The following is a 24,568-nucleotide window of genomic DNA, read 5'->3' on the forward strand; positions in this document are numbered from 1 at the left end:
TGTTTCAGTGCTGCTCTTTACTGCATCAAAAAGAAGGAGCACATCTGGGCTGGCAAGGTGCTAGCATCTGAATGAATAGAAAGGAAGGCTGCATATCTTATGTGTCTGAGGTTACATATTTTCAGTGCATTTACACATCCATCAGGAGGACTTAGCATATTCAGCGACAATTCAGTAGTGAAAAGAGCCAGATCACTTGACTTTTATCGCTGACACCTGTTTTAATCGCAGTTTACAAAAAAGCCATTCTGCGTGATTGCGCTGTAGTTAAATAAGCACTGGATGACAGTACACGAGTATGGTGCAGCTGCAAGAAAGCTGAACATAACTGCTATGCAACCTCTCGCTATGCAGCTTGTCAAGTGAAAGGAACGGGAAGAAGTCAACGCTGGTTCCAATCCACATATCAGGTAACAAAGAACAGCTCTCTCTGTTCCTTCCTCCAACAGTCCACTGTTCTGTCTCAATGAGGGAGATATCTGGCATCCACACTCAGTCAAACTAATTCATATTCTTCAGCTGGAGGATGTGGCTTTCACAGGGAAGGGATAATAACCAGGGATTGGATCTCACTGTTTGGCAAGCTTCTGGGGCACAGGGTGTTTAGCCGGTGAGAGCGGGTGGGCAAGGAAGAGAGAATTATAAAGGTATAGAGGTAGAGATAGAAAGAGATAGAGAAAGAGAGAGAAAGATGGAAATAGAGATAGAGATGGAGATATATATATATATATATATATATATAGAGAGAGAGCGAGGGAGAGAGAGAGAGAGAGGGAGAGGGAGAGGGAGACCATGCTGTGAAATACCGGCCTGCAGTCATATACTAGGATATAAGCCTGTGATAATCCTTGTATCCCATTGTCTCCCATTTTGAAACCAATTAATATCATCTTCAGGCTCACAAAAGAACCTATTGAGGAGAGAGAGGTGTTTGGGGCACAGTCTGTGGAAATGAGAGAGGGGGTGAAAGGGGAGGGGGGAGGTACAGTGAAGAGGGAGCTTCTTGTACTCATACACCTTTAAAGAGAGGGAGGAACAGAAGACTGCGAAGAGTCTACATCGAATCCGTGACACAAAAAGCTTCATCAATGTTGCTGAAACACCATGCGGGGATTACCAGCATTATTCCTTCATTAACAGTCTTGAGGGCCAATGGGAATTGCAGTTATATCATATTCGATGGTGTGCGGAAAGGCTAAGCAGTTAGGAGGTAATTGCATTCCACTCCCAGCATGCAGCACACCTCGCTTCTCATTCTATATGCATAGATATCTCCCATCTATATCTCATGCCTCTCTTGCATATGGTAGCACATTCATGAATAAAGTGAGGTCTCACACTTGCAAATCCAAAGGGGTGACTCACATGGTCAGGAACACACAGAAACAGGGAGAGCGAGTGTGCAAGAAGAGAACGTGAGGTGTGATGGGCAATTTATACTGAAACCAGTCGTTTTCACATTCAGAGCAGCCCTGACTCCACACACACAGTATAATGAGTGCCTGGCCCATACAACCGCCATTCTGCCTGGCTTTACCCACATTCCGAAAAAGTACTGAATGCCATCTTTTCAAAATGGCCTCAAATTGGGTCTGAGGGTACTCTGCATCTGAAAGCCACAGCAGTTGAAATCTTTCCCATGGCTTTGCTTTTCTTCCCTGTGCTTTCTGGCAAGCGAATAAGTCCACAGTACAGTCACATTAGGTTTTTGATACAAAGAGCGCGCAGGAAACGCATGATGTCAGAGAAGTAGATGGTGTTAACGACAAGTCATTTTTCAGTCAAGTCCCCGCCACCCAAGCAATTACATTTTTCAAACTTGATTGACTTTTCCCCTGTCTGGCTTCATGGTAATTGCACAATATGACATGAAATTGCTTTAAGACATTTCCGTATGAATGAACTTGTGCTCGGGTAGTAATGTTACAGCAGTATTGCACTGCTGCTTGATAAAAAAAAAGTGAAAATCGGTTGTGACGCACACAAAGCAGGGAGCCGCCATGGAGATGTGGATTTCATCTCCTTAGGAAAAAAAAAAATACTTCCAGCCATTTCTGCAGAAGCAAATGTGAGAAGCAAATTTCCTCAGCGAGGTCCAGAAACAGGTGCAGCAGTAAGATATACAAATAGATTCAGAAAGCTGGTTAAGAAACAGGTGCAGGTACAGGGCAGAAAAATCCGGAACATTAATGGCCACACTAACAGCGTGTAAAATCTGAAATCTGCATTAAAGTCTCCTGGGGGTCTTCGGCTTCCCACCTGAACGTTTAAATGTTTGAGTCAGCTGATTGTTGCACTAATTAAAACCATCCCTGCCATCCTGGAGAACGCCAGTGCTTCATAAAAAGAGTGCTCGCAAACTCCAAGGGCCACAAAAGCCCAGGCTTCACTGGGCCAGCATCTCTCCTGAGTCAAGGCTTTCTGTCACGTGTGTGTGTGTGTGTGTGTGAGAGAGAGAGAGAGAGAGAGAGAGAGAGAGAGAGAGAGAGAGAGACTCTAATAGGATGTAGAAGACAGGTTGTAACTGAATTCAGGCTTACTGACTGCAAAGAGAGAGGGAAAGCTGGGGCACAGATATCCTCTCTAAAGTGTGGTTTGGTGTGCAGCTGTGAGAGCAGGGTAGCCGTGGAGGAGGGGAATGGTTGAGCAAAGAGCAGGTGATGCATAATTAAGCAATTCTGAGAGTGTTTCTGGATCAGTGTGACAGGAACATGACAGCATGCGCTGTGTAAATGCAGATCTGAACAGAAGGGTAGCAGGCCTCTCCACGTGACGGCACCTGAGGCTCCACCACAAGCCCCATTACTCACAACCACTCCAACACAGTATGACTTCCATCCAGTCGGCCACACTGAGACAAGCTTGCCCTCTTGACTCTGTATATATAACTGTTCAAATCACCCAGGTGTGTCTTATACCGAAAGAAGACTATTACCGTATGCCTCGACATTGGTCATCTTGTGAAACACACTACAGGACAGATAGGACTGAAAAAGCTGTGTGTGTGTGTGTGTGTGTGTGTGCTTGGGGGGGCGGGGCATTTACTCCCGTGTGTGCGTGATCTATGCAGGATCAGCTGGCGATATCACTGCCGGTCACAGTGGAGACCCAATCTGCAAAGTGACCATGCATAAGTGCACACACGCGCACGCACGCACGCACGCACATAGACACACACACTCACACGCACAGAGTTAGTGTGTGGACTCAGGCATTCCATTAAAGAACCCAGGAGCCCATTCCCATTCGACCAAACGGTGTATTTTAAACAATTTCAGAAGCCATTTTTCCTTCTTCCGTAGTATTACAGCTTATGACAAAATGTACGTGAATATAGTTTGGTATGTGGGAGTGTGCTGTTCACCCAATCCTTTTTCCAGCATCCTGGGGGTATCTTATTACAAATACCTTTTGCCTCCCCCCAATTTCATTTTTCTTACGGCTTATCTTGCAATATCCTTTACAACAGACATCTAATTTAGTTTTGTATGGGCTGAACCATGAATTCCATAATTTCAACCGATGCCTAGAGACAAATAATACATAGGAATCAGCATTTTTATCGCCAGCTACCACTTTTTTTGACCGAATCTTGATGTCTGTTCAAAAAAAATCTCTATATGATTTCAGAAAAAATAAAATAAAATAAATCAGTCTTTGTAAGGTTTCTCAGTCAGGCAGTGGATTTCAAACAAAGATTCAACCATGAACCACTATGAACCAGCCAAGATGTTTACAAAACAAATGACGATGTTTGGACATCATCATCATCATCATCAGGGCGTTGATTAGATTGTCAGATTAAGAGCCAGGACTGCAGAGAACCTCCATACTGTTGGAGATACAGAGCTATGGATGCCAAGTAGGCCATTTGTTTCAGGCCCCAAAAAATGAAAATTTATTCACACATAATTGAGCACTCTTGTGAGGCGTTTTATTTTTTGATGAGCATCACAATTATTCCTGGGTTCATTTCATTTCATGGAAAGGTCCATTATATTTATTGCATTCATGCTCATTTTTGTGATGTAATCTAATTACCTAATGTTTTTTTTTCTTTTGAATGGAAATATTTTAAAATGTGCTTATTCTTGATTGTTGTTTATTTTTCAGCTATTAAAGGGACAGTTCACTTTCTGGAGTTATTTCATATTATTTCAGTTTTATGTATGCTTTCTATTGTACCAGTTTTGTGTGTGATGAAGGATATTTTAGATCCTTGCTCACACACAAGAGAACTGAAGCCAGTGTCAAGACAATGTAAACACTTGTACCACATAATTTTGTAACTTCAGCTGTCAAAGATATTACCAAGGGAAATACACTTATTTAATCACAAGTAATAGACCACTTGCTCACACACAATGCAAGGAATTTCCACTGCAAGCAATTACCCTCGAAAATGAAAATGAATGAACTTGAAAATGAATGTTTGATTTGGTTTTACAGCTGATGGGGAACATGAGTCAGTGAGTCAGACCATAGTACTGTAACAACCAACACCTGTTGCTTTCCCCATCATTATGAATAAATGAGGTTGTGTGCAACTGAGCTAAATAATCTTGGAAAATTGCAATCAGACAGTAATTTCAAGCCAACAGACGCCTGCAAACATAAACTGCCATCTGCATACATAACTAGACTAAAGTACACACGACAGCGCACAACAGACCTGTTAGCATTATAACGCAAACTGGAGTGGCATGTGAGCTGAAGGGAACATTACCTTCTTGTAATAAAGTTGGTGTATAATCTTGCTTTTGTATCAATAGCCCATGCGTGTACAAATATGACAAAACCAGTGCACATGCTCAGTGGGGTTAGCTGGTAAACAGTAGCCTGCTACTATGTAGCAGCCTCAGAGAAACAGTTTGCATGGTGCATGTAAGTACTCATGTTTCCACACACACGTACACATGCACGCACGCGCACGCACACACACACACACGCATGCGCACTCGCACGCACACGCACACACACACACAGAGTCAACATGCTCTCACACACAATTAAAATTCACTCAATTTCCTGTCGTGCAAACATTGTAAAGCCTCCTTAATTAGCACAAGGTCAGTAGTGCCTCGCTTTGCTGTGACACTGTTATGCATTGAAGCACTTCATATACAAATAGGCACAAGCTACTTTCAGTTAAAACTCCAGGCTAACGCAGAGGCAGTGCGTGCAGAAGCAGTCTGCCTGCTGTCTAATTAAGGAAGTATGATGGATGCACTGGATTTGATTACCGAACCCTGTGGAACTGACTGCTAACTACACGCAGCTCCGCTAACAACTCCCATTTAGATAAAAGAGAATGAAAAGCGCACACAAACGCACCCCTGCAGGGGCATGGTCAGGAAGAGGAATGACCAGGAAGAGAGAGTAGATGAGCCCTCCTTTCAACACTCATAAAAGACAGGAATAAATCACTCGCTCCATGAAGACGGAGAGAACATGAACGGGCTGGGGGTGTGGGGGTGTAATTAATCATCTTTTCACAATTAATAAACCTCCCTGACAGGACCCTGCCATGGCCTGCAATGTTCTTCTGGAAAGAGAGAGCAAGACATTATCTGTTTGAAGAGAACTCGGAGACATGGGTGCACAATCCACAAGATAACATGACCGGGTGCAGGCATGCTGTTCAGAAGGCAGGCATGGAAGCTAATGGTAGATTAATTATTCATAAGATAATTTTTACATGTTAACACGCATTATCCATGGTCAAGACTGACATGGGCATGCTATGGCAGATTGTGCATGCTGGGTCCATGGCAAAGACATTAACGGGGCTACTGAGGCTGCAAATATAAATATAATTGCACTGGGAAAGTGTGAGATCATATTCGCCGTAATGATTAAAAATGAAATGGCTATTCAGCTAGCTAGCCTTATTAGCTATAAAATGATGTATAAAAGCAGTGACAGGTGTTCTATTCACTCAATACCTTCAGTTCCATTTGATTCCAGTTCAGAAACTGCATCTGAAGGGCACCATAGGAAAAGGCTCATGCTAGCATAATAAACTACACACCAAGAGAGCTGACATGTGCACTTTGAACATAATAGAAGTGCAGGGGAGGATAAAAGCAGCTTGCCGTAGCGCAAAGTAGATGGTAGCTCTATGTGTTCACATGCATTTCCAGCTAAAGGTATCAGTGACCTGAGGGGAAAACAACATATTAGAAGGCAGAAAATTGCCAGGTTGTCCTCTGACAAAGCAAAACTGTAAGCTACTGTAAGCCAAAGACAACATGGCTTCTGCAGGGGGAGATCAAATCTCCTGGACTTATTTGAGGTAGACAGAAATTCTTATACCCCAGAGCCGACTACAAAAGATATTTCAGGCTGAGTTATCACAGAAGAACAAGGGGCCACAGGCAGAAATCAGTTAAGGGCAAATTTTGCCCTGAAGTACAAGCATATTTTCCCACACAGAGAGTTGCCAATAGGTGGAACAGTTTTCAAAGACATTTAATAGAAGGAGATACCCTTGGGGTACTCAAGACCAGGCCTGACGGTGCTACACCCTCCTCAGACTGTAGGAGAAATAAAGTTGTTCTCTTCTCTATGATTCTGAAATGCACTTAAGAAATGATTTTGATTGCCTGCCAGCTTTACAATGGCAGGTACAGGGGAATTTTGATTTAATGCAAGAGAATACACTTGAAGAACTAATTCAAAGTACAAGCAGCTTTGAAGTTACAAGAGGTAACTTCACGAACCCCCTAATGTCCCTACATCAGCCACTGTAATCATCACAATCTTCTGTAAATATCCGAATTACCATTCATTGTAAAGAAAAGCTGTCTGGACCTGTCAGAAACATAGACAGAAACTGAAGTAATATCAAAAATCCCCAGGAAGTGAGTTATCCCTTCAATAACCTGCATGTACAAACTGAGTGACAGCTCCCACCGCTGCTCAGACTGAAAGTCATCAAAAATGCATTTTAACATTTTTCACCGAAGCGACACAAAGCCCAGAGTTTATGATGAACACCTATTAGTTCAGCTAAACTTGGGCCCTTATACAATAAAATAAAATGCTTCAAAGTTGAAATAGTTATGAGGTGGCAGCACAGTGGGACTACAGCAATAGGAACATGTTCTCTGAGAGGGGTGTGGTAGAGCCTTCCGGATCTTTACTGGTCACACCATATCTCTCGCGCCGTGATATGCATGATGGTTAATGTTAACACTCCTCAGTCCTGGTTTGAAGGAAGAGCCAACCGCAGAATCTGCAGAAAACACGTCTTTGTGTCAAGATGGCAGAGACAAGAAGCACTGACATCATTACCATTATAATCAGCCAGTCTGGCATTTGTGTCATGTATAGCCTAGTGACACACAATCCCTCCTCCTGCTCTTCCTGCATGGTTGCTATGCACCACCCAACAGCAACCAAAAAACACGAATAGATCATTATATATACCTCTAAATTGCCTTTTTTTTATAACCACAGTGAACACAGTTGTGATTAACCAGAAGGCAGATTAAAAACAGGATAATTGTATCAGATAATCTTATGAGATTTGCTTGAGTTTGATATAGAGCTTTCAACACACACACACACACACACAAAAACTGATCACAGCTATTGGACAGAAAGGCACTAATTACTTGTTTTTTGCAGTGTGTGAAGCTGAATGCTTGATGGATGGTAAATTAGTGTGCATTAAGATGATTTTGTCATAGTCTTTTGCTGGGTATGGATCAGCACTGCCACAATGGTGATAATCTCAGTAAGTCGTTCGATAGCCATCTGGAGTCTTTAGGCCACTCTCCTCCTATTCAAACAGATTTGTCGCCAGGCGTGTGCTTCCCTGCTCTGCAGATGAAGAGAGACTGCCCTCCATGACGGCATTACTCACCGTGTAGCGGTTATGACATTTGCCTGTCGCTTGTTGGGTTTTGTAGTTATAAATGAGGTTATTAATGCAGCAAAACCGTGGCCTTTAACAAGCACGTAGCAAGGTTGTTTATTAGCATTTTTCTTACCCCATATGGAGCTGTTAAATGAGCAAAACAGGAAACTAAGAAGCCAGATACATAGGCACAGACAGACAAATAGAGACACACACACGCAGGCGCACAGACGCACAGACGCACACACTCATGCACATGCAAGCATACATACATACAGTATACATTCAACACACAATTACCTCCTTCTTTTGGTAATATAAAAACAACAGAAGAGCACTGCACAACACTCTCAGCCCAGATTTCCCAGATTTGAGGGTTCTGGGCCTGCTGAATGAGGCCAGGGCATTCAGGCACACTTTGAAACCATGCTCCTGGACTCACAGGGCACTAATGCATCCATCTGATAGTACAGGGGAAGATGCCACTGCTGATACACACACAATGCACAATGCTTCCCCTCAATGGCCAAACAGCACACAAGTTCACAAGGCATCCTGTATTCATTGAAGTACAAAAGCATCCTGAGGCCCTATGCCAAAATGGCCAAAATATAAAAGTAAAAGGAGAATTCGGTTTCTCCTCTGCTTGACAAGACTGCTGACATAGCATACCATATGCGTATTTGTGTTTACAGACAAAAGCATTCATGAATGATTATGTAGTGCTTACGAAGGTGCTATATACTGCTTATTAAGGAGTTATTCAGCTCTTATAAAGGACCATTCATAAACAGTGTATTTTGTGCTTTTAACATACTTTTATCTTCTAGCCCACCTCCCCTTCCCTTAAGTGGCTTTTGTCGCTTGTCAGGGCGCCATTGTAAATAAGAATTTGTTCTTAATGACTTGCCTGGTGAAATAAAAATAAAATAAATAAATATTTATATATTTCAACTGAATTCATGGAAATAACCTGGCTCCTCTCCATCCTCACATGTTGTTTGTTTGCCAGACGATTTCATCATAAGGAAATCTAATTTCACCCCCATTACAGGGAGCTGAGCTTTGAGGTGTGATTCTGAGAACAAGGAGTGACAGCTGAGCGTCTGACACGCTGTAGAATATACCTGGACTCATGAGTGACTGTAACTAATTGACAAAATCCCCATTCAGAAGCCGCGGTGCTTAGCTGTTGTGAGAACTGGGCTGTTAAGAACCGTGTCGGTCGACTGCATCTCTCCCTCAGCGCTGGACATGCTGAAACAATAGCTCTGAGATAACGACGCTATGCAGTAAACAGACCTTTCCTCCTGCCCTTCACTGATACGATGATTCATCCACAGGCCATTACTGTTACCGGACTGGGAATACAGACAACCCATTCCAGCTAACCCACCATTAAATATAATAACGATAATAAACAAATAACCGTACCAACTTGAGTCAAGTGGTAATTATAGGTATATATAGGTTTTCCAACACACGCATACACAAAAAAAAAAACAGAGGGGAGTTAGAACTTGGCTAACAACTGAATTACCGCTACCTAACTGACCAGAAGTACCAGAGTGAATTTCCTTTCCTTGCTGATCATTCATTGCACTTTTGTGAAAACTTTTTAGGTCATTAATAGTCTTTTCACCCTCCCCAGGCTGCCAAATTTTATCTGCTGCAATGTTAAAACAAAACAAAGTGGCTTTTTTCCCTTGGCGACGGCTTGGCGATGTTTACCGTGATTAATGAAGGAGGTTTTGTTTTCGTTTGATTGAATAGCATTTTCCCTCAAGAGCGCGCATTGTTTCTGATTGAACACTGGAGCAAGCCTCTCTGAAATGCACAAACTCACTGTCTGTAACTACCTTTGTAGTGGATCATGCAATCCAGAAACCCTTTGAAATGAGGACTGGTGTCAACAGCTCAGAGCGTCAGCACACGAGGGTCTTCGCTGCTGACTTCTGCTGGGTAAAGCATCCAGAACACACGCATACACACTGTGAAGACTGAAAAAAAACACAGCCCTTAGGCAGTATACGATTGGCTTCATCCCAGCAGGAGCCGGGTGGGGTCACCTCAGCAGAGGCCCTGTGGATTACTACTGTACTGGCTAGGCTGCCAATGGCTATTCAGCGGTAGACATGCCTTTCTTCCAATTGGTGCTATCGTTCCCGTATAATCTGCTGTCTGCGGTGTGGGAAGGCCTGGTTACCACACACTTCTGCGGTGTGAATATGGGACCAATCGGTGGTGCTAATTGCAAAGAGAAAAAAAAAAAACATGGGGCCTCGCTGAATTCTGTCAGCGATGACTGGGTCACAATGTGAACAGTACTTAAAGAAGAAGAAGAAAAAAAACACAGCTTGACTTATCTGCGGTACATACAGTTGGGCTGAGGAGTGATACTTCAGAGGACATGAAAATTCCCAAATTGCCACTGTGGTCTGACTGCTGTGGGACATGCACCCACGGTATTGTCGACCCTGTGGCATACCCCCAACCAACCGATCCCAGACTATAATATCAAAAAGACCCAGGAGCCTGTAATGAGCCTGTCTTACTCCAGGGGGTGACACCGCCATAATAGCCTCATTATGCTTGATGTAGCGCCATTACACCACTACCGCTCTTCTTACCATTGAAAATGATTAACCTCTGCTGCTCCGGGTAACCACACGGTGACCCCCCCCCCCCAAGGCCCTCTGATAAAGGCACACATTAAACGGGGAGACGCGGGGGCACGCGAGCCCATTAATCAAACAGCGGCCACTGTACACGCCCTCGGACACTTTCACACAGCGCAACCTTCTTTTCCTTTTGCACCACGGCTATCGTGTGGAAGCTCCAACGCCGTAACATAAAACCCTGAGCTCTCCACTCAGCTTAGTGGTGGATAAAGGGAGGACATGTTTAAACCAATTAAGTTTTAAAAAAAGTCTCCTCCAAACGAATTACCTCCAGACATCAGTGGCACGGTCCTAACGTCAGAGCTGTAATGAAAACAGAACGGTCGCGATGCCAAGAATAGACTCCTCCATCTTATTTTTGCACGGCTCGCAGTGCTTAGCTCATAAGGCATCAAGTCTGTGGGTTATTTATAAGACAGCTCTTATTCGAAAGAGATTCGGAGATAGAGCTGCATAAGCGTTATGGTTTATTTTTTTTGTTTTGTTTTCTGCACGGAGACAAGAACTGCGCGGATGAACCCGAAGCATGATTTTGAGAACCAAAGCCCACGAAGAGGGATCAGCGTTTTACATTCTTAAAAAAATCTAAGAAAGAGGAGAGGTGTAAGTTAACTGGGCGCCTTGGTTCAATGATCTTGCAGATGGTGAAGTGCTTTTTTTTTTTTTTTTTTTTTTTCGGAAATGCAGGGGTCTCCTGAGGACAAACCCAAGCATTGTAATTAACAAAAGGTGTGTTCGCCGTCCAGTTTTCCCTCTCTGTTCTGGAGGGATCGACCAACTCCCTCTGCTAGGCCAAAACAACTGTGCTGGAGAAAACACATCGATCCTCTGACACCCAGAACTTCAACAGGCGCTCATGTCCTAAATAATATATTTCATCATTCCCCTGAATTTGTGAATAACAAAGGAGATAAGTAAATAAAAAAAGAAACTGTGAATGTTGCACCTTTTCATCTGACCTCATTTTGCTTTCAGTAGCCAGAGTCAGAAATTTTAGCCAGACATAAGCCCTTTTTATTGGCCAACTTTATCACAGTAACATACAAACAAAACAAGGTCCTGTAGAAAACAGGCTAATTTTTAAAAAGTAGATGCTCACTATTGTATAATGTGTGAGTGGTGTTCTTTAAAGCAGGCATGGATTAAGCAAATAAGCCCTCAAGCTTCTTGAAAGCCCTGACAGGTTCTGTAATAAAGAGTTGGCATCCTACACACGTAGCAAGCCAGATAGATGTGTACCCAATACCTGTGTACTTCATTCAGTAAGCTATAATGCACTTGGGGCAGTTAGCAAGCAAGCAAACAAGCAAGCTAATTTGCTGTAGTCTCAATTGTTTGTCAAATTTCAAGTTTTAATATTAAAGGTTGATATTCTCTTCAGTGAACAGTTTGCCAGCAAGCCAGTCAGTGGTGTGCCATAAGTCAGAATGGAAGTGTTTGACTAAGACTGCTAAAATACATTCTCAATTCACTGGTCACTTTGGGATGTTCGGCATCATCAGAGCAGCACCGTTGCCATTGGCAACTAGGCATTGATGTACTGACGGTTCAAAAACTGCCAAGTTGGAGCTCGGGAGTAGTTCACAGCTTTGCTTCAGACTACAAAGCGGAATTCTATCAACGCCTGAAGCAAAAAAAAAAGTTTAATTAAAAGTCATTAAAAATGATCCCCCCCAAAAAAATGATTTGCTCTAAAAATGTATTTTTGGCTGTCATTGGGGACGAAGGAAACAATTTCCAATTATATTTATTTCCCTTTGATACTAATTCAAAGGGATTCTCTGTTCATGTACAATCCCTGCTCCCCCACACCATTTCACTTGTGTCAGTTATAATTTCAGGGTCTTTGCAGAACACCGCATTATGCTGTGCTGTCACAACGTATTTGCTAAGAGAACTAAGTTCAGTGAAACATAACTGAACATAACATAACATCACAAAAAATTCAAACTAAAAATCAGAAAAATGTTAATTGAGACTTTTGCCTGAGACGCAGCAGATGAAAAGTGGACTGTTTAGTTACAAAGCTAATGAATGAAGCAAGGCTGCTGTAACATATTGCATATTCCCATACGATCTTTTCCATGAGCTCATAAAAAGTCAAACAGGAGGAGGATGCTGAATTCCCACTGTATTTGATGTATATGCAATAAATAAAATATTAGCAGTTTACCGGGATCATGTGCACGTCTTGGAGAATTAAGTAAAACAAAGTGAACCACACCACTTGGGTCCCACCCCCACTTTTGTTCCAGAAATGTTTCCAAGAATACTGAGCAGCAGAACATAAGTTAGAATAGAATTATTAATTTAATTTAGTTTTAAGATTTAGAGATCAAACAGCCAAGGAGGATAAAGATACCTTAAAAGAGACCTTTAGCTGTTTTCTTTTAACAAAAGAAGATTGCTGTGGAAGAATCTGACCCAGGTACATTGATGTGGGTATTATTCCAGGACAACGAAGCAAAGGACCATTTGAAAGACACTGAATGGCATGCACAGTAAGGAGTTCATGTTTTCTGCAATCTGACCATCGCTTGTACTTACTGCCTTGCCATCTGGAAATTGTTGTCCATATCTTGGTTTAGAAGAGTCTTCTCTGATCCCAACAGCACCAGCTCCAGTGCAGAGTTTGTCACAGGCACTCCACGGAATCTGCAAGGAACATGGAGAGCGAGGGTCATCGGCAGTGGCAATGGCTAATTTACACAAACCAGGAAGCATGCTTTAGTACCCGTGAGCTGTGAGAACGTGTCCGTCGATTCTGAAGCTGAAAAACCTGATTCTCAAACCTCAGCCCTGTGCCCCAGAAAACACAGCTGTGCACTGGGAACTGCTCCTTCACATGAGGCAAGCAGCCATTGGAGGGACTTCTCCAGAGCTGGCTTCACAGAGAGCCAAACGGACTGTGTGCGCTTTTAAATCACACTCCTCAAGGAATTTGGACGCATGAAATCCTTTAGGTTGCTTGGAAACCACACAACAACGATGGATGACGACGTTATTTTCAAGGGGGGAAATAATTCCATATAATTTTGCTTCACACTTCAAAATCAGATGAATGACTTGACACGAAGCATGAAAAAATGACCACCTATGAACCAATAAAATAGTGACATTTTTCTGTATGTATGCCATTTTGTGCATTGGACGAAAATTTAAAATAAAACTAAGAAAACATTTCCTGTCATAGATTATCCATATTGCGTGTTTCTTGGTAATAAAGCTGATACATGCAGTAATATACATGTGTCAGTCATTTTACTGGAAGGCGCTTCCTTTTCAGCCAAGCAAATCACATCTAGCTACAAAGTGCACAGTACTCTTTGTACTGTACTCATTTACATTTTTATCTATTCACTTTCATTCATTTGCATTTCAAAATGATTTTAAGGTTACAATATGCCCCTCACATAAAATAAAAAAATACTCTAGCATCCCCCCATTTGAAAGTCCAAGAACAAAAAATAAAATACATAATTCACAAATACATCTTGCTAATAATGTACAATACATACAATAAAATATCTTCAATAAATTATGGACAATGTTTGATATTTACTACTGACAACACTTATTCTTCTGAAATTAAATTATTTCTATTTAAAATACCTTTCTATTAAAATTTTTTTGAATCTAACACGTTGCTTATTAAGTTAAATAACAACATAGAAAATAACAATATAGTAGCCCTGGCAATTTTTTATATAAATTATTCCATTGGGGAATTGGCTGGCATGGATACCAACACATTCGTAAAAGCTGTTTGTCATGCCATTTCTCATATTATGTCACAGAGAGAGAGAGAAACAGAGAGACAGACAGAGACAGAGAGAGAGAGCCCTGATTGACAATTTAGTTAATTAAACCTATCCTTTTCATCTTTTACTAAAGCAGGCGGCAGCATTACCTATTTTGCCTGACATACTACTGTGTGTGTGTGTGCGTGCGTGTGTGTGTGTGTGCATGCGCGTGAGTGTGTGTGCGTGCGTGCGTGTGTATATATGTGTGTGTGTGTGTGTGCGTGTGTGTGTGTGAGTGCTCACGCACTAAGGCCAGCACCACATTAATATTGCATTCATTTCCTATGATCTGTCTTTGCCAGCACGCTGATTATTCATGGCAGAGGGTACAGTTGGCAGGGCCACAAGACCTTGCTCCAGCATTAAAATATAAATAAAGCAGCAGTAATACGTATCTCTTTCTATTCCTTCTGCATTTTATATGTTAATTCTTTGCTGTTCAACCACAGTGGCCTTTTTCCCACTGGCAGGGCGAGACACTTTAATCTGGACACAACCCAGCAGATATTCACTTAATGGGATTCCACAGAAGGATTTTACAGAGGAAGCTCATAAAACTTCAAACTGTGGTGCTTTTGAATTATTACATATCTGCCTTAATTCTGTTTACAATAATCAAAGTTATTATGCAGCTTTGCAGAGGACCAGCCACACAGTGGTAAAGAACACAGTGAGGAACCAGTTCTCAGCTACTCTGATGAGGATGTGACTCTTTAGTGCCCGGCCTGGCCTGTTGTGCACAAGCGGCCATCTGTAACTGTGAATTCTCATTAAGAGAGCACAGCCTTAGGGTAGTGGTTTTGAATGCTGACTTCACAGACGTGGTTCCAGGCACACGCTGCATATATTTTATGTTCATGCTCCAGTGTTTTTCCTCAAATACGGTTTGATTGATCTGAACATATGCATTTAACTTTGGCAGTTATCTCCACTGAGTTCATAAATTGCTTGTGAAGATTTACAAGTAAAGGGCTTTAACAGTTGTGTGCGTGTGTGTGTGTGTGTGTGTGCATGAGCGGGTGTGTGTGCATGTGCGTATGTGATGTCTCCTACTTAAAGACCTCTTCTGAGAGAAGAAGCATACTGGTCTGAGACTGTCTCTCTCTTCGTGAGAGAGTTCAGATATAATGTAGACTACACACCTTGCCTCTCTTTAACAGAGAGTGTACATGTGTGGGAAGTTTAACGGCATTTTCATGGCTTTTCAGACAAGAACAGTATTTTCACTGGACAAGGTCACTGAATGCATCTGAAAAAGCAGCCTCAAATAATTGAATTAGCTGTGCAATAAACGGTCCTATTACTTAAACTAGTTACTTGAAAACCTAATTTATCTAAATCAGTTAAAGTAAATATGAACTAAATATCAACTGCTCACAAATGAACAGATATACTGTATATTAGCTTTTTAGAGTAAACACCCTTCTAATTACACATTCTTCACAAAGGGCAATCAGGAGGAACTGTCAATTGATGCAAAACATGGTATTTTATTAAACTACCAGCCACCAGGAATAAATACATTATAAAAACAGCATGCAAACTATGCCCCAAGGAGCATGGTTGACAGAATCTAGATTAGAACACAGAATGCACAGTATGACTAGCAGACTGTCATATCCAACTGAGACATGCGTCCTTGGAGACATCTTCATGACATAAAGGTCTCTCATGCAAAACAACAATAATTGTGCTTAGGAGGATTTCAGCTATCACAATACATTCCCAATTTATATTTCTCCTCCTGATGCATTTTGTTCCTTTGTTCAGTTTAAATGAGTGTCCTGGAAAGGGCGTGGCAGGTACTTCCTGATATCAAGGGCAAGATGTAGGCTAAGGATAGGGACTGGCCGGGTCAGAGTTTATCTAAGAGTCACAGTCTCTAAGGGGAGTGACTGCCCAGGTCAGGGTTTATCTAAGTGTCACAGTCTCTGAGGGGAGTGACTGCCCAGGTCAGGGTTTATCTAAGAGTCACAGTCTCTAAGGGGAGTGACTGCCCAGGTCAGGGTTTATCTAATTGTCACAGTCTCTAAGGGGAGTGACTGCCCAGGTCAGGGTTTATCTAAGTGTCACAGTCTCTAAGGGGAGTGACTGCCCAGGTCAGGGTTTATCTAAGAGTCACAGTCTCTAAGGGGAGTGACTGCCCAGGTCAGGGTTTATCTAAGTGTCACAGTCTCTAAGGGGAGTGACTGCCCAGGTCAGGGTTTATCTAAGTGTCACAGTCTCTAAGGGGAGTGACTGCCCAGGTCAGGGTTTATCTAAGAGTCACAGTCTCTAAGGGGAGTGACTGCCCAGGTCAGGGTTTATCTAAGAGTCACAGTCTCTAAGGGGAGTGACTGCCCAGGTCAGGGTTTATCTAAGAGTCACAGTCTCTGAGGGATGATCTTAGCATTGCAGTCACTGAGGCAGTGCCCATGTCAGGGAAGGTCTATGTGTGACAGTCTGTGAGGGCATTGACCGCTTAGGTCAGGGATAATTTCAACCTTGACAGTTTGACAGCTTCTGCAGAGACAGGTCTGATCTGATTGTAGATGACCATTAGGACTGGATGTCAAATCCAGTCACTGTGACCTGTGGTGCTAGGTACTACAGTAAAATCTTCCCCCAGAACTGACTTCACTGAGTAGGCACTGTTTCAATGCTGCACATCCTGGGCATGCAAAGCCGCATCTAGAGCTTATTACCAGAAGGCAGTTTCAAATCCTAAAATCCAGGACGCAAAATAATTAGGGAAAAAACTACCTAAATAAATCAATAAAAATCGCCTGCATATAAATTGCAGTACGGAAGTGCATACTAGGTAGTAAATGCCAATATTCTGCCCATATGTACGGCGGATGTTTTTATTGGAGCAATGCAGGTATGCCGTTTGTGCGACAGCGTTGTCCGAATAACCTTCTAAACCCAGCGTTTACGACCGGCTGTGCCGGCTGCCGTTTCCCCGACGCCGCCCCGGTGTTGGCCCGCGGCCCAGAAGGCATTGGGAGCGAGCGAGCGGCGCTCCACCTGAACGTCCCTGTCGCAGTGCGGTGGGGTTCTGGTGGGCCCGCTTCCCCCTCTGCTCCACAGGCAGGGCTGCTTCCACAGCCTGGGGGACACTGCCATCGGGGTCACGGACCTACGCAACACCGCTGCAGGTTTTTATGCTAATGGAATCAATACCTCTCTAATCAGATCTCCGCAGTTATTAAGACATTGCAGGGGATTTAATCAGGGAGAAATTATACAGCGAGCTTCTTTATTCAAACGATAATCATTGCCGTCTGCCTCTAACTGAACTAGGAGGGTGCGTTACCTCAGATTCAAATGATAATGAATAAAAGGCAGTCGGGTGCTGAGTGAACAATCCACATCCGAGTCATATGTGTGCTTATAAAACCACACAGTGCTCTCATAAACATGCATGGTGGACATCCGTATCCATACTGACACCCAGAGCTTACATTTTACACTTCATCCAGTGCTGGGTACTTTCTCAAGCACCTTGCTCAAGGGCAGACCAATAGAGTCTCGTGTTCCCTCAACTCAAAAAATGGTAATTAAGCTGCCATTAATGTAAGAACAGAACTCGGAGCACCTCTGTGAACGAGCCAGCTCACCAAGCCTCATTTTGCTTACAGATTTTAGAAATGCACTTTTTCATTCTTTTCCAATAACCTGGATATTCAACCTCCTTTCTCCTCAGGGCTGGGTTTACCACCAAGGGTAGGGGAACCGCTGAATTAATCAGAGTAATTCTTCAGCAGAAAGAAACGACAAAAAAACACTGAGCTGTAAGTACTTCTGCCCCTACCAGTCACAAAACTCAACCCTGAGATAAAGTACTTCATTTTCAGGACAACAGTTTCATCCCTCCATCAGAATTAATTCCCTTGCACCGAGAGAGGAAGATAAAACAGCCAAATGGGATCCTTATGAGGAACACACTGCTGGGTCACAGCAAATGCACGCACACACACTCACACACACACAGGCGCACACACGCACACGCACACTCACACACACACGACTGCCCGTCCTGTGATGAAAACCCTCGCCAGCCACAGACAGGCTTCCATTCTCTTCAGTGTCAGCAAGCCGTTGAGAAACAGAAGCAGTGCAGCCCCACTGAAGGGTGCAGCAGCTCAGCTTCCCAGAAGCGGTACGCAGGCACCGTGGCGGTGTGTGACTGAACAGGGAAATGAGGGGAGAGAGGCTCATGCAGTGAAAACTGCTTTTACTCAGACGAGGTTCCGGCGGGGGTGGCAGCCGAACTGTAGTCATAATGCCGTCCCTGCTGCAATGTCCTAGAGCCCCCTCTCCACAACTGGAAAATGTCCCCACAGTGCCCAGTAGCACTCTCCCTTCCCCAAGCCCCATCTCATACACTCAACTTTCCTGTCAAACATAATTTGAATATTTAATAAGGTAATTTTCTCCTTCACTGAAAATTCCCTGCCATTTCTTTTTTGTCACAGCCTTTTTCAAAACCATTTTGCTGTGCTGTGGTTCAGGCGATGATATCCAAAACAGATTTTTCAAAGTGTATTTTACTTGTTCTATCCATATCTTTATTACTTTCCTTTGCAAAATGTGACAGCAAGTCTGTGTATGTCTGTGCGTGTGTGTGAATGTGTGTGTACGTGTGTGTGTGTGCAGACACATTCAGCTATATGACATATATATCATTCTTTTGAAAATCTGACTGCACCCAGATGTGAACCTACATGTTTAAATGTGCACCTGTGAATATATTTTTGCCTGGGTGAAAATGGGCACTGGATGTAAAGGCATGTGACTGCATGCATAATTACTGGTGTGTGTTTATGTACTTAGCGCGTGTGTGATAATGTGTAGGTGTGAATATGTGTATTTGTGCACATGCACAAAATGTGCATAATGTGCACATGCGTAGTACCTGTGCGTGTGCACCTGAGCAGATGTTTGTGTATGCACGTGACCCGTGTATGCTCATCTCCCCATTGCAAACTGCACTGTGATTCTCTCTTGGCACTGAAGTCAGAGAGAAACATCACAGTCACTGTGTGTACACTCGAGTCCAAACCTGGGGATCATCAATATTTCATACCCAGTCTGTCGCGTATGCCAGTCCAGTTCTCTCTCTCTCTCTCTCTCCCTCTCATAGTCTCTATTGTGCATACCCAACTCCCCGCTTTGCAGTCCTGATAGTCCTTGGGCTCGCATTAAACACTTATGAGTATTCCATGGGGAGCCGGGGGTGGTGGTAGTGAAGTACATAAGGATTACTCATTTTCCACTCAAAAAAAGCTTTAATATGGCTGTTCTCTCAGCACCAAATATTGTCTCTCTAAATGATGGGCTAATAACCCAAACATGAATGCTACTGTTGGCAGTGGGACATTCGGGGCAAATGTGCATGGTACAGACGATACAAAGACCAGTGTCAGCTATCGCCATGGTGAAGTGTCACAAAAAGAGGGAGGTCGTCAGTCAGCAAGGTCTCCCCCACTTATCATCACTCAATAGCAACTCCCTGATTCCAACAATGGGATGGACCTACAGTTCTATCCAAACTGAGGAAGAGATTTAGGCCACCACAAGAGTTGAGGGTATTTTCACGACCTCATTTCAAGGTCGGCACCCACCACTAGCAATCATAAATTACCCCAAAAATAGCATTTGCTACTGTCTTACCCCACCAATCACCCCTTTACTGTTAAATTTGAACCATGTACACACCCCATCCCCCCACACACACAAACACACACACCTACACACACACACACACAACTCTGACTTGTGCGAAGTGGCGTTTGAGATATCTCCGCCAAAAAACGACATCCAACCTCTTGCCCTCACTTCCAGCATTCATAGTCCAATCAGCAGCATGTCACAAGGGCTGCATAAGATGCGAAATTTCATCACTGCACCAGCGGAACACGATTGCTCTTTGCCAATCAGAAGCATGCACACTATGTATTTTGATCAAGGGAACAGCCTGGTATTTTAATGCCCAGCCCTGTGGGCAGTGAGACTTCCTCTCCTGACCTCCTCTGCTCGTCGCTGCCATTGGGAAGCGGTTCCAATAGAAGAAGGAGCGCCTCAACAACCCATCAGTGGACAGCAGCGGTGATGCTGATTGGCAGTTGGCTGGCAGGAGGTGTGGTGCAGGATGATTGTGCTGTCCAGTAGAGAACATGTCACTTCAGTAAATCATCTTCAGAGTAAATACCCTGTGCCCTGGGAACAGTGCCAACCTGGACTGGAGCCCAGCAACACCTCTGCCCATGTCACTCACTGCAAACAAGCAAGCAGCTCTTAAGCCCTATGTGTGTGGGTGTGCATATGCATTTGTGTGTGAGCGTGTGTGCGCGCGCGTGTGTGTGTGTGCGTGCGTGTTTGTGCGTGTGTGTCCGTATATGTATGTGTCTGAACGTGTGTGTGTACTTGTGTGCAGTGGACCGAGATATAAACAGTGCCCTTCATGGAACAATAGGTGTGGGAGCTCCAATAACTGGCCGGAAGGCCAGGTAGCAAGGGCCAATCACAGCCTGTTCAACACAGATTCTGTGTAGCGATTCTCAGAGCTTCAGACATGTGTTCCACCTTTTCAGTTTTTTTTTGTTTTCTCCTTTCATTTCCCTTTTCCTTTCGGTTGATAATGATGCTCATTTATTTCACAATAGGAATGCAGCAGTCTGACTCTAATTTGTTGATGGTGTATCATCAACATTGCAGCAGTAACCCGGGCATGCAGATTTTTCCTATACAATATCCGCAGAATCCGCCCCTTTCTCACCACCTACTCAACCCAGCTCCTGGTCCAAGCAATGGTTCTATCCCGCCTGGACTACTGCAACTCTCTTCTGGCTGGACTACCGGCATCTGCCACCAGACCCCTGCAGCTCATTCAGAATGCTGCGGCTCGTCTGGTCTTCAACCTCCCCAGACACTCCCACGTAACTCCCCTGCTCACTACCCTCCACTGGCTGCCTGTTATAGCTCGCATCAAATTCAAAACATTGGTTCTAGCATACCAGGCAGTCAAGGGATCAGCCCCAGCATACCTTCACAAGATATTCAAACCCTACATGCCAGCCAGATCCCTCCGTTCTGCTACCTCAGGACGCCTAGCACCTCCCCCTCTTCGCACCTGCACTTCCAGAACACGTCTCCTCTCTGTTCTGGCCCCACGATGGTGGAATGACCTCCCTGTGGAGGTCAGAACAGCTGAGACTGTGACCCATTTCAAACGACGACTGAAGACCCACCTCTTCAGGCTGCACCTCTCCCCATCCCTTCCCCCCTGTAAATGACTAAACTTAGGGTTGTAACTAGGCAGCTGTTTAATAGGTGACTTAGTTGATGCGCCAGTCTTAACGACTACTTGTAATTTTTATGTATTTTTATTTTTCCATAGATTGCGTTGTTGCCATTCTCGTTGTTAGTGTTAATCAGTTTAACCACCAGGGTCCAGGTTGAACTATGCGGTTGTTCCCTGTACTTGGACCGGTACTTCTCTCTAGGGGTTTCGTCATACTTGTTCCTGGTTATGGTTATACACTTTGTTGTACGTCGCTCTGGATAAGAGCGTCTGCCAAATGCCTGTAATGTAATGTAATGTAATGTGTATGTAAGTCCTTGCTCATGTTCACAACTTCTAAGATGATTGCAGCAAAGAAAACCAGTGAAGATAAAACACAGCCATTGCTTTCTCTGTCTCTAACTTACCTTCTGTTCTTTCAGGGTCACAAGCCTACATATGAGAAATAACAAATTAAGCCTCCTTTTATTCATTTTGTTCATGTTTTGAGGCTCGAGGTGTGCTATCGAGCATTATGTTAATGTCTGTTTCCAAGTAATAAAATGTAAATTGCACATATGATTTCCAAGCCAATTTGCCTGTGCTTACAACATCTCAAATAGAATTAGTGCAACTGAGCAGCACTCTGGGCAATCATCAGACACAAAACAACAAATCATGGCACAGACTACAGATAAGTCACTGGCGCGCGCTATTCTCATGATCTCGTCTCCTGATGACAAAAAAATGTTACAAAGAATTGAGAGATGGTCTCAGTGTGTTTACATAGATCAATAAACTTAGAAATACAGTTTAAACTTATCCAGTCTATTGCTTCAACTGTTTACTCTACCTTACTATTTATTAGTCCATTCGACTCATAACTCCAGTCATGACTACCATCAGATATTTATCTTTCTCACACAAAAAAGCAGTGTAGTGATGGTCATCTTTCATTCTAATACATGTTGAGAGTAGTATGTGAAATCCCACCATAAAAAATATCCTGTACAGTGAAAAAGCATTGCTGACATCACAAAACTCCTTCAAACCCACTCAGTCAACTGTCAAATCAGAAGACTCCCAGGTTTGGTGTCTATGAGAAACCAATCCTGCAGTGCCCATTGCTGCCTCAGATCTCTGCTCCATCAATGACTTTAAGCTTTCTATGTGCAACCAACTTATGGTTTTTGAAAGCTAAAAAAGGGAAACCCAGAAAACCTATAGAATGGTGAATAAGGTAGTCTGTCTCTGGCATTAATAATTATGGCCTTCTTCAGTGACACAGCATGCAGGGTATTATTTAATGTTGGGTACAAGGGGGTGTGCCAAATTCAACCATTTATTCAGTACTTTGAAATTGTATTTGTGGTTCCACAAGTCCTTCTGCCAAAAGTAGAACAACCGTTTAAATAAATGTATTTTTTCTTTCTCTTTCATAAAAGAAATGATGAGATTTGTAAAAAATTATGTCTCCAAAAGATCAATCCAGTTGTGGCATGGGAGGATGGAAAAGGCGTGGCCTAAATTAAACGAGCTTATGCTCAGCTTTACCAGCAGTAGAGGAGCCCCTCTCCTTATTGAGTTTTATTGGCAAATTTCCACCTCCCACCCTAACCTGGTTAATCCATTCAATTCAATCAATCGCTAATTACTGCAGGGAAGGAAGTTTATTTATCTTCAAATGCGTAGCCTGGCCTCTCACTCAAACCCATCTATCCCTGGTTGTGCCGAACGCATTCAACGTGAAAATCCATCAAACGCCTAGGAGAAGAATGGGTGACTATTGTTCACAGATTTTTACATTCGCACATGTTTGCGAGGTTAAATGCAGATTAAGGATCTTGAGAATGGCTTGCTCGATTAAACACTTTCTTCAGTATCTTTGCATAAGAAGAAGTCTGATCACAAAACCCTCAGACTTGCAGGAAAGGTGAATGAAGTCAAGGAAGTGTACAAGGTTCTGAGGTTCTCCTGAGACAGTCAGGGGTTTGCATGCATTAACATCTACTTTACACGAACAATTACCTTCATACAATGAAACCTAATGCCGCTCTGCTTTTCATAAATGCAAGAACAATGAGCATTTATGGAGAGAAGGATAATCCATATCACTGCAGATGGCTTAAGCAGGAAAAAAAAAAGAAAAGAAAATCGCACTGAACAAATTTGTTCCTTACCTTGCCTGAGCTAATTGTTATGCTGCAAAAAATGCACTTCTTTGTAGTTATAAATCCATAATGTAACTGTAAGAAAATGTTATCGACTGATGGGAAACTGGGTAAGGCAGAGCTCTAAGGCACATAAGGTCTCTATGCTATTACAAAAATTCACAGAGCGCAGGGAGGATTAGGAAGGGGCTCTGAGGTCCACGTCCCTGCACCCGTGGCTCAGCGGACATGCCGGTGGAGGCCGCGCGGCTTTGGCGGTCCAGTGGAGCCCTGCACTGGGCTGCGGCTCCTGGCCGCTCCTCCCACTCGCTCTCGAAACGGAGTGCAGCTGGACTGCTACCGTCTCTTCGTGCTATCAGCCTGATGGGTGCAGAGCTCCTGAGGTGTAGCTGGGACACTGTGGAGGTGTGGGTGTGGATTCAATAGGTATAGGGTAAGGGGAGGGTAAGGAGCTTTTGTGTTCCCGACCTGAATTAAGTTGAAGTCCAAGTTTATTCAAAATTTAAATGCAGTGTGTAGTACCAAAAAACATGAGCAAGAATAAGCAAGAATAAACTAGAGCTCTGTTGGCAGACTGCCTGGGAGGACACAGTGCATAGCGTCAGTACACACCCCAGCGACTGACCCAAAATGAGAATTAAACATTTATGCCCATTGGTTGGGGTTAGCACCGAGGAAGCACAAGATGTCCTTAGATTTATTGCCAGACAGCATTAGGTGCAGGGCTGCATTGTCCAGATCTGCAGTGGCCCCATGATTTCATTATGTACTGGGCATGCACTAGG

At 43.4% G+C, this 24,568-nt stretch overlaps 1 protein-coding gene across 2 annotated transcripts in view; it reads right to left on the reverse strand.

The window, feature by feature from the left end:
• Window positions 1–24,568, reverse strand: part of dlgap3 (discs, large (Drosophila) homolog-associated protein 3) — a 115,497-nt gene that overhangs the window by 35,290 nt on the left and 55,639 nt on the right. For both annotated transcript variants that reach the window (XM_035427846.1, XM_035427845.1), the window contains one exon: window positions 13,093–13,200. The gene's annotated coding sequence lies outside the window, so the exon portion shown is untranslated. The remainder of the gene's footprint in view (window positions 1–13,092; window positions 13,201–24,568) is intronic.

This window comes from Anguilla anguilla, chromosome 8, assembly GCF_013347855.1.
Source record: "Anguilla anguilla isolate fAngAng1 chromosome 8, fAngAng1.pri, whole genome shotgun sequence".
Lineage (NCBI taxonomy): Eukaryota > Metazoa > Chordata > Actinopteri > Anguilliformes > Anguillidae > Anguilla > Anguilla anguilla.